We start from the raw sequence: 10,000 nt of genomic DNA, 5'->3' as shown, positions 1-10,000 counted from the left end.
AAAAACCCATTTATCATCCTGCAGTCGGAAAAGATGCGTTGCGTTTGCGTTTATGCAATCCGATGCTTTTAGACAGGCGCGCAAAACCAGTTTCATCGATCATTATGTGGTTTCTTTACGTGAGCGTTCGCACTCACGAGGTCAGTCGGCTCCGCGCGGAATCGATATCGGGAATCAATCGAAACCTCTTTATTTTCTCTAATGGGCTTCATTTATTATTCTCCTGCCGTCTGGATAAACAAGGTTACGCGCGTGCACTCTGCTCGAACATGTGATCCAGAGCCGCTTTGGCGGCTTATAGACCGTTAAATAAAAATATAATAAGCAAGAACAGGAATCGAAGCTTTTTGATCTTCAACAAAAACATTTAAGAGATCCGGTCTTTGGCGTGAAGCCGGTTTAGCGGGCTAGCCAGGTAAGTTTCAAGTTAGTTTGCGGCCAAACTGGGTTTTAGGTTGCGTGAAATTGGTTCAGCGTTCATCGCCATAGTAACTACGCTCCGCTCCAAATTTGACCAATCGGCTTCAAGCAAGAGTGACACATCTCTGATGTAATAAAGCCACTCCCGGCTTCTACTCCGCATTAAAAGACTTGAAAAGAAAGGGTTAAGAATAAATCTGATTTTTTTAAAAATATTTATATAATCCCTTACAATTCCAGCTTAGTTTAAGAGTACTTATTAACTTTAAAACTTAATGACATCGCGTGTTATCTGTACGTTTATGAATCAATAGCTGTAAACATGAGTACATATGAGTTTGGATATTTAAGTGTTGTAGTGTTATACTCATAAATATTAACAAGCACTTACACGGTAAGATGTTTTCTCTCTTAGAGTGTTTGGTCTTGCTTGAAACTGTGTTTAAATTCTTCGTTTTGTCGAGTTTGCGAACCGTTGGTAGCGAATCGCACCGACGGCGAAGCGAATCAGTTTCGAGGCTCGCGATTGGCTGCTCATTACTGATGTCACCACGGTCACCAATCAGGATCAAGCTGATGGCGATCAGATGTCAACGAGTGTTGGTTGCCCAAAGAACGGTTTAAAAGCGCGTTACTAATGCGTGGCTTTTACCATGGCGCTCATGTGATCCACGCTTCCAGACGGATGCAGAAAATCGCTTTTGACAACAGTTGGGTTTCTGTAGGTGAATGTTTGGTTCGGGCGCCGGAAGCTCGACAGTCTGGACCAGCGGCGGATCGATATCGGGAATCAATCGAAGCGCCCTGCTTACGCTCAAACCCCACGCACTCGTTCTGGGGAATCTGATTCTTTCCAGCAGTTGGTTTCAATTCGTCCCTTCTTCTGATTCATCGAGTGTTTCCGTTAAGGTTGCATTACGCTGTCACGAGACTCACAAGCTGTTGAAGAATCACTCCAATTCAGTTCGGCTTGTGAGCAACTTAAAAGAATCAACTCGAATGAACAATTCTGACTTATTTAACCATTAAAATGCTCTCTGTGTGCTATGAAATGTCAGATAATGGTAACACTTTACAATAAAGCGTCATCTGTTAACATTATTTAATGTATTAAATAACATCAACAAGCAAACAATACACAGTGCATTTAAGACAACATTTATTGTTAGGGAGAACAATATTTCTACAGCCTTTATTAACTAATCTAGATAATTAATGTTAACAATGACCCGTTATTGTAAACTGTTACCAAAAATATAAATTTTACATTTTGAAAAATGTGCCTTTAAGTTAAAATATTTTACAGGATAATAATAATAAAAATAATAATAAAAATTTTATAAATAATTTAATTTAATAACGTTATATATTAATATTAAATATTTTATATATATATATATATATATATATATATATATATATATATATATATATATATATATATATATATATATATATATATATAAGATTTTTAAATCTTTTGAATAAAAGCGACATAAAATAACCTTTAATGTATGATGCATTAGAAAAAAATGTTTTAAAGCATTAATTACGCACTGCATTAAACATTAATCTCAAAAACACTAGTAGCCACATTATAACACGTGTTACACTACGCATTATTAAATGATTTCCAACAATATATAATGCATTATAACATACATTACGAATAATTATAGCATACGATATACCCTTCAATAACAATTTATATATTGCATAATATTCAATACACATAGCGCTTGTTTGCAATGCATTCTGGGATTGTCTCTCTATTAAACACAGATTCTATTAAGCCTTCATAAAATGGCTATAAATGAGGCAACGTGAGACTTGCATCCTACTTTTAGGACCATGCTGTCTAGGTAGGCAGCTAGTTATGACGTGATCTGTGTGTGTGTGTGTGTGTGTGTGTGTGTGTGTGTGTGTGCGTGCGTCTTCAGGGGCGTGTTACAGGACAGTAATTAGACCTCAGGAGGGAGACGAGTGTACAGCGGTGTGACAGCGACAGGCTTTAATGAGAAATTACGTGGAAGCGGCTCGGGACGGCTGACGTACGGCGGAAGCGTCTCTTTCCGTGCGCTTCCGGATCTGGAAGCGTCTTACGGAGGAGACAAACAGAAGCCGTCCGCGGCGCGCCGTGTTTGTCGCGGCTGAGCGTCGTCGTGTGTGTGTGTGTGTGTGTGTGTGTGTGTGTGGACACAAATGAAAATACCGTAACCCCAAGCCTCCAATTAGTCACATCTGATTCTCTCGAAACAAAACTCGTCCTAATAACGTCCGAGACTCCGTCTGGAAGGATTACAAGCGCACCTGTACCGAGGAAACATCACGGTCTGTGTGAAATTATGAGAACATCCGCATTGGATTTTAGGAACGATAACACGCGGAAAATGCTAATTAACGGGATATCTGTCACAAAACTATTTGTGCATTTCGCGCCCGTGTCCGATGTTTTGTCAGCGTCGCAAAAATGGCTCGTAATTGGTTTTGGAAAAAATTATGTTGTTAATTTTAACTAAAACACACTAAAAATCGCTTAATGCGCGCTGAAATAAAATAAAAGATTTTTGAAAAAAAAAAAAAAAAAAAAACTGCAGTATGCCTATTTTATTAAAAAAAGTTAAAACTAAAATTTTTATAAATTAAAAACTGATATAAAAATGCATAATACTAAATCTGAGGCTGAAATTTAAATTTATAAAATTTAATCAAAATATATAAAAAAAAAAAAACTCGGTCAAATAGATATTAAAAAAAAAAATTAGACGACTAAAAATAAAATGAAGCTGCAAACTAATCAGTCATTTTTTTATAAAGAAAATACTTGTAAATGTTTTTTTTTTTTTAAATTGGGGAAAAAACTAAAGACATCGTGCAATTTGATAAATATAAAAATATTTCTAACGAATATCCACTTTATTCTTCAGCGCAGAAGGAAGCCTATCAGAAATAATCAGACGAATAACAACAACGTGCGGTAAACATCAAAAACATCATGCGCTCAGAAATAATATAAGATAAAAAGCACCAAAATGAGCCGTTTTGTACAGCTAAAAATAACTGGGCCAGCGGATGAGGCGCATTAAGCGGTGGATCTAAACATTGCTCAAAAAATGTAAATATATTTGATGAAAGTTTACCAAAGGCATAAATAACATGCTGAAATGCGTGATGTTTTGTGAATGCACGGCTGCTTATTAATATCGGTCTTCAGAGGAACGAGACGCAGCACAACATCGTGTATCCGCTTCCCGTTAAAAACAGCTGGAGACGTGAGATCAGGGGCGCTGATAATTAACCCTGCGGGGCCGAGCACTTTCGGGTCTTAAGGGTCAGTTTACTAAAAATGAAACTTATGCATAATCTGAAAGCTGAATAAATGGCATGGTTTGCTAGGACGGGGCAATACTGGGCTGAGGACGTTTAAAAAAGCCATTTAAAAAAAACTGGAATCTGAGGGAGCAAAAAAAAACAAAATATTGAGAAAGCGTACCTTTAAAGTCGTCCGAATTAAATTCATTGCAATGCATAGAACTAATCAAAAATAAATATTGGATATATTTCTGGTAGGAACTTCACAAAATATCTTCATGGAGCATAATCTTTACTTTACATATTTAATTTAACAGATGCTTTTATCCTAAACGACTTACCAAAAAAACAACAACAAATAAAATAAAAAAGTAAATAAAATAATAATAGTTAAATAAATAATAAATTTATATATATATATATATATATATATATATATATATATATATATATATATATATATTTTTGTGTATGTATGATATAATATAATATAATATAATATATATAAAATAGTAAATATTAAATGTGGACTACAAATTAAACAAAAAACTATTTTTGAATTAGAAATAAATAGAAATAAACAGAAAATTAACAGGCCTAACATTTTTTATATACTCATAATGTCTCATAATTTCCAGTGAAGGTGGTTAATAATCATTATCCATCCCTTTCAAGCTATTATTTTCATTTAAATGTATTTGTTTTAAACTTCATTTTACACCGCTGGTCAAAAGTTTACAATAATTGCCTCCTAATTAAAATTATTAATTACAATTACAGTAAAACATTTTTAATATTATCATAATTTCAAGTATAATTTTTTTCTGTTGTAATATACCCAAAAGTGCAATTTATTGCTGTGATGCAAAACTGAATTTTATCCAGTAGATTATACGCATTTGGCAGATATTTTAATCCAAAACAACTCACACTGCATTTAAGATACACATCTTTTCAGCTCATGCATTTCCCGGGAAATGACCTTTTGCATTGCTCGCATCACGTGATAATGCATAATAATGCATAAAACATAATGATGTTTTAACCGCATCTGGTAAGTAGGTAGAAGCGGTAGAGCTCACCTTCTGCCACAGAGCTTCTCTGGAGGCCAGACTGGAGCAGGCCGCCACGAACCAGCAGTTTCCCAGCTGCCCCTGGTGCAGGTCGTGAGCGCTGATCCCGTTCACAAACAAGTGTGGGTCCTCACACAGCTCCTGTCACACACACACACACACACACACACACACACACACACACACACACACACACACACACACACACACACACACACACACACACACACACACACACACACACACACACACACGAGTCCGGTTACAGTGTGTCTGTGCCCTGTAATTAAAGCAGACGTGTTTTTCAACGACTGCATCACCTTCTGACTAAGCGTTTAAAAGATTAGTTTAGGTTCAGTTTGGTTCTTTCCTGAAATGCAACGAACACGAAGCTGGTTTTTCTGGTTCAAAGAATGAAATTCAAGATGTAAAAAAATCTAAACACAGCATTGAATTGGGGAGCATCTCATTATTAATGAAATCATTATATTAGAGTCATCAAGCATTACAATAGTTAACTGCATTTGTTCATATAGCCTGGTGAAATTTTACTGTAAAATGGTATAATATATATAATTTATTTTATTAATAATTATAAGTGTGTTAAAATATAAATGATGATGATAAAATAATGATAATAATTAATATTAATATTATTATTATTATTATTATACACAAATGTTACATTTTAACCATTATAAAGAAATGAAAAAATAATAAAATGTATTTCAAGGTTAATTTACAACAACAATAATAATAATAATAAATAATACATATTCTTACATTGTGTTACAATAACATATTATATCACCATCAATCAATGATACTTAATTTTATTTTACAGATACATTTAGAAAAATGCTAAATGATAAATATTACTATTGTAATAAATCAATTTCACTAATATATATATATATATATATATATATATATATATATATATATATATATATATATATATATATATAAATAAAAACACACACTTATGCAGATGCAAATGCAAAAAAAAAAACTTTTTAAAATTAATGCACTGATCAAAAGAAAAGCTGTAGGCCTAAATGAGGCCCAGGCGCTGGTTCCTGTTATTATATGAGCCGCATTGCACTTGTTCAACTACATTACACTCACACGCCTGAACAGAGACACAGGGAGCGTCCTAAAGCCTTCCTAAACACTGACAGCCCACTCGAGGATTACTTAAAACCTCATGCATATTTAACCAGTTAAAAGATTTTCCCAGAGCCTTTAATGGATTTTAATTGATCCTTTAGTGACGAGCTTCAGAGAAAAGACTCATTTGATACGGTGCATGTCGTGAAATTAGACGAAATGTACCTTTTTTTCTTTGTTTCTACATCGACAGCAATCAGAAATGCTTCAGAAAGGTCATGATACACTGAATACCTGAGTAATAATGCTGAAAATTCAGGAGAGCTTCACCGAAATAAATGACACTTTAAGACATATTCACTGAGAAAACGGCTGTTTTACAAGAAATAACATTTTACTGTTTTACTGTATTTTTTAAATCAAGCAAACGCAGCCTCAGTAAGAAGAGGAGACTGTAAAGACATCAGCAACCTCAGTCAGACTTTGAAATATTGCATGCAAAATCGGTTTCTATGTATTTTTTGGGCACGGTTTCTTTAAACATCCCTGCTAAGAAAGGGCTCCGGGTAAACGCAGACCTTTACCCGTGCACAATAACTATTATAATCTTCGGCTAAATATAATACGATGGAGCGCTCACTGCATGAAGAGGCTATTGTTTCAACCGTAAACACATTTATCTGGCGTGACTTTAAAGGCGTAACACGCGGAGTCCGGTTACACAAGACCCACGCCTTTGGTAAACGCTCGGATCAGATAGGATTCATGACGACGAGCGGGTTATTTAGGCCATAAAACCCCTCTTCTACTGATTCGAGTGCATTAAAGCTTACGAAAGGGCACTAATTATCAGGTCTCTGGATGAATCAGGACGTTGAGCCTGGTTTCACAGACAAGGCTCAAGCTTAGTCCTAAAATGTAAATCTGAGCTGAAAAGCGTGCACTGACGGATCTTAAAACATGTATTATCTTAAGATGCGCACCAGTAATGCATTTTTAAGGCATGTTTATAAAAATTACTTAAATGTCCTAATTCAGCTATGCCCTAAACCTGGCTTAAATATTAAAAATAAATTTAGTTTTATTGTATGCATAAAATAGCTTGCGTGTATAATTATCAGACTTATTCAATAAAGTTGGTTATAAAAAATATTTTATTTATTTAATAACTAAATAGGCGGATCCTTGACTTTTAAGTCTTTCAATAATTAAATAAAAGTAAATTATAAAATCATACTTTAATCCTAAACATTAACTGTTATATTATCAAGTAAAAATAAATAAATAGACTACAAAATAATTTGATGTAATAATAAAACTGGGGGGAAAAAAAGAGCAATATAATGTTTAAGTGTTGAAATGATCAGATTTGCTAAATAAATTGAATTTTAAAACCGTTTTAAACTGAAAAGTATTTAAAGTGTTATTTAAAAATTTAATTAAAAATCTAAGTTTTATTTAAAAATAAAACCAATAAAATGTCATACTTCAATCCTAAACTAAAAGTTAAAAATTATCAGATGTATTGCATAAATTTGATTATAAAATGCATTACTAATCAAGTTTAAAACTGTATTTTAAAGGGTTAAATTATCAGATTTAGGAAATACATGAATAGATTTAGATAATGAAAAAACTTTAATTCTGAGCATTAAGTGTTACATTTGACTAATTTAATACAATAAGGAAAATAGAGAATATAAATATAAATATATATATATATTTATTTATATTTTTTTTAATATATATATATATATAAAACTAAAATTATGAGATTTATGACCAATATCAAGTTTCATCCTTTAGTTAAATTTTTGAATTTATTGAAAAAACAAAAAATGGATAATTAATTAATGAATTAAATTAAACAGAAGAGATCATTTTCATACTATATTTCTAAACTTAAATCCATTAAGTAATTTGGATCATAGAATAATTACAAACAGCATTTTGGGCCAAACCTAGACTGTGAAGTGAACACAAAGATTATTTGCATCTGCAGCAGCTCCTCACCCTCGGCCTCTTCCAGGTGACTTTCCGATGCGGTTTCCGTGAGTGAAGAGCGAGCGGCCCGACGCCAGAGGGAAGACGGGGTCCTCGAACAGAGTCCTGTTCTGCTGGCACTGTTTCCTCAGAGAAGAGAAGCTCTGCTCTTCAAACGGCTTCACCGACGAGAACATGCTGCGCTCTGAAACCAAACACAGGCAGAAGATGAACTCATTCACGTGCGCTGCTCGGACGGCGAGTTCCTCCGGACACGCTGAAGATTTTAAAATAAATCAGTAAGCACTAAAACCAATGTAAGCCACACTGAGAAATAATCTCATGGCCTTTGCATTGCAAACAAAATCTATCGAGCGTCAAGTGATAAAATGTCACAAAATAAATGCTTTATCATGCATTCTGGATGTTATTTTTATGCTATTGGACAAAAACCACGTTATGGAGATATATAGCACAATATCACAAAACTAACCAGAAAATAACACGGGTTTAAAGAAATGCTTCCATGAAGTGATAAAATAAATGCTTTATCATGCATTCTGCATGTTTTTGTCCAATAGCATAAAAATAAACACGTTATGGAGATATAAAGCACAATATTAACTAACCAGTGCCTGAAAAGCGATGGTTTTGCTTTAAGAAAATAACACCGGTTTAAAGAGTCGGTTCCATGAAGTGATAAAATAAATGCTTTATCATGCATTCTATAGCATAAAAATAACACGTTATAAAATTATATAGCACAATATTACAAAACTAACCAGAAAGGCAATGTTTTGCTTTAATAAAATAACACAGGTTTAAAGAAATGCTTCCATGAAGTGATAAAATGTCGTAAAATAAATGCTTTATCATGCATTCTGGATGTTTTTTTATCCAATAGCATAAAAAAACCACGTTATGGAGATATATAGCACAATATCACAAAACTAACCAGTGCCTGAAAAGCAATGGTTTTGCTTTAAGAAAATAACACCGGTTTAAAGAGACTGAAATTCGCGCTGAAAGCCACACGAGACATGAGACACGAGTCAGTATCACGCTGCCAAACCAGAACATCCAAAAGAGGAAAAAAAAAAAAAAAAGTTGAGCTAAACACGACCTGCCCTTCTTTTTAGTTTACTGTGCGCTTGTGGTGTCCATCAGCCTCACACTCACATCTACACGCGTTACAGAGAGAGAGAGAGAAGAGATCAGGAACCCGTTTCAGACACTGAAGCGCTTCACCTTTACTCGCTTCCCTTCATGCTGGGCTTTCAGGGTCGGTGACATTTACCCGGGCAGGTTAAAAGAAATAAAACATCACATCACGTGACCGCAGCTCTTCAGAAAACCTTTATATTTTCTACTCTGCAATGCATTGCTCGGTATGTTCCGCGACTATAGAGTTAGATCGTAAAATCTTGCAAAAAACGCGTGTATAACTTAAACAACTGTGCTATTGTCGCTTGCATGGTTTTAGTGCATGCCTGAAGTCAAGTTTGTGTATTAAAAACGGTCGTTTCAGCAATGAAAAGCACAGTAAGTCGTTTTTAAACAAACAGCCTTACAAACAGGTCTAGGGCGCAGCGCAGGTCGTTAAAGGGACGATGCCTTCGACTGGATGGATAGGTTTACAATCTATCCGACGAGCCAAAGAAAGGCCCCGTGTGTTTTTAATTAAGCTGATTTACTGAAAAAAACTGGATTACTTCTGTCGTGCTCTTCCCAGGCCTGGAAAACTCCCGCAATTTCGACAATTCGTCGCGCGCGAGCAACTCACTAATGCTTCTCTATAGGAAGTGCTCCAGGCGCGCGCAACATGTCACAGCAAAACACCAAACGACACACACACACACACACACACACACACACACACACACACACACACACACTAATGACGCAAGAACATTAAAAGCCAGCGTTTACCTGCACAACTCTTCTTGATATTCAAATGAAGTATGGGCAGGTGATGTGTCTTTCATTTCAATTCTCCACACACACACACACACACACACACAGAGAGATGCGCGCGTGTCCACAGGTTTCCTCCAGAGACTGTGTGTGTGTTTGTGTCTGTTTCCTCGTGTTTCGTGTTCTCT

The 10,000-nt window shown here is 35.0% G+C and overlaps 1 pseudogene; it reads right to left on the bottom strand.

The window, feature by feature from the left end:
* LOC122342377 overlaps positions 1-9,967 on the bottom strand; it is a 19,634-nt pseudogene extending 9,667 nt beyond the window's left edge.
* Between the last annotated feature and the right edge of the window lie 33 nt (positions 9,968-10,000).

The sequence above is a fragment of the Puntigrus tetrazona genome, chromosome 4, assembly GCF_018831695.1.
Source record: "Puntigrus tetrazona isolate hp1 chromosome 4, ASM1883169v1, whole genome shotgun sequence".
Taxonomy (NCBI): Eukaryota; Metazoa; Chordata; class Actinopteri; order Cypriniformes; family Cyprinidae; genus Puntigrus; species Puntigrus tetrazona.
This window is presented reverse-complemented; position numbering and strand designations above follow the sequence as displayed.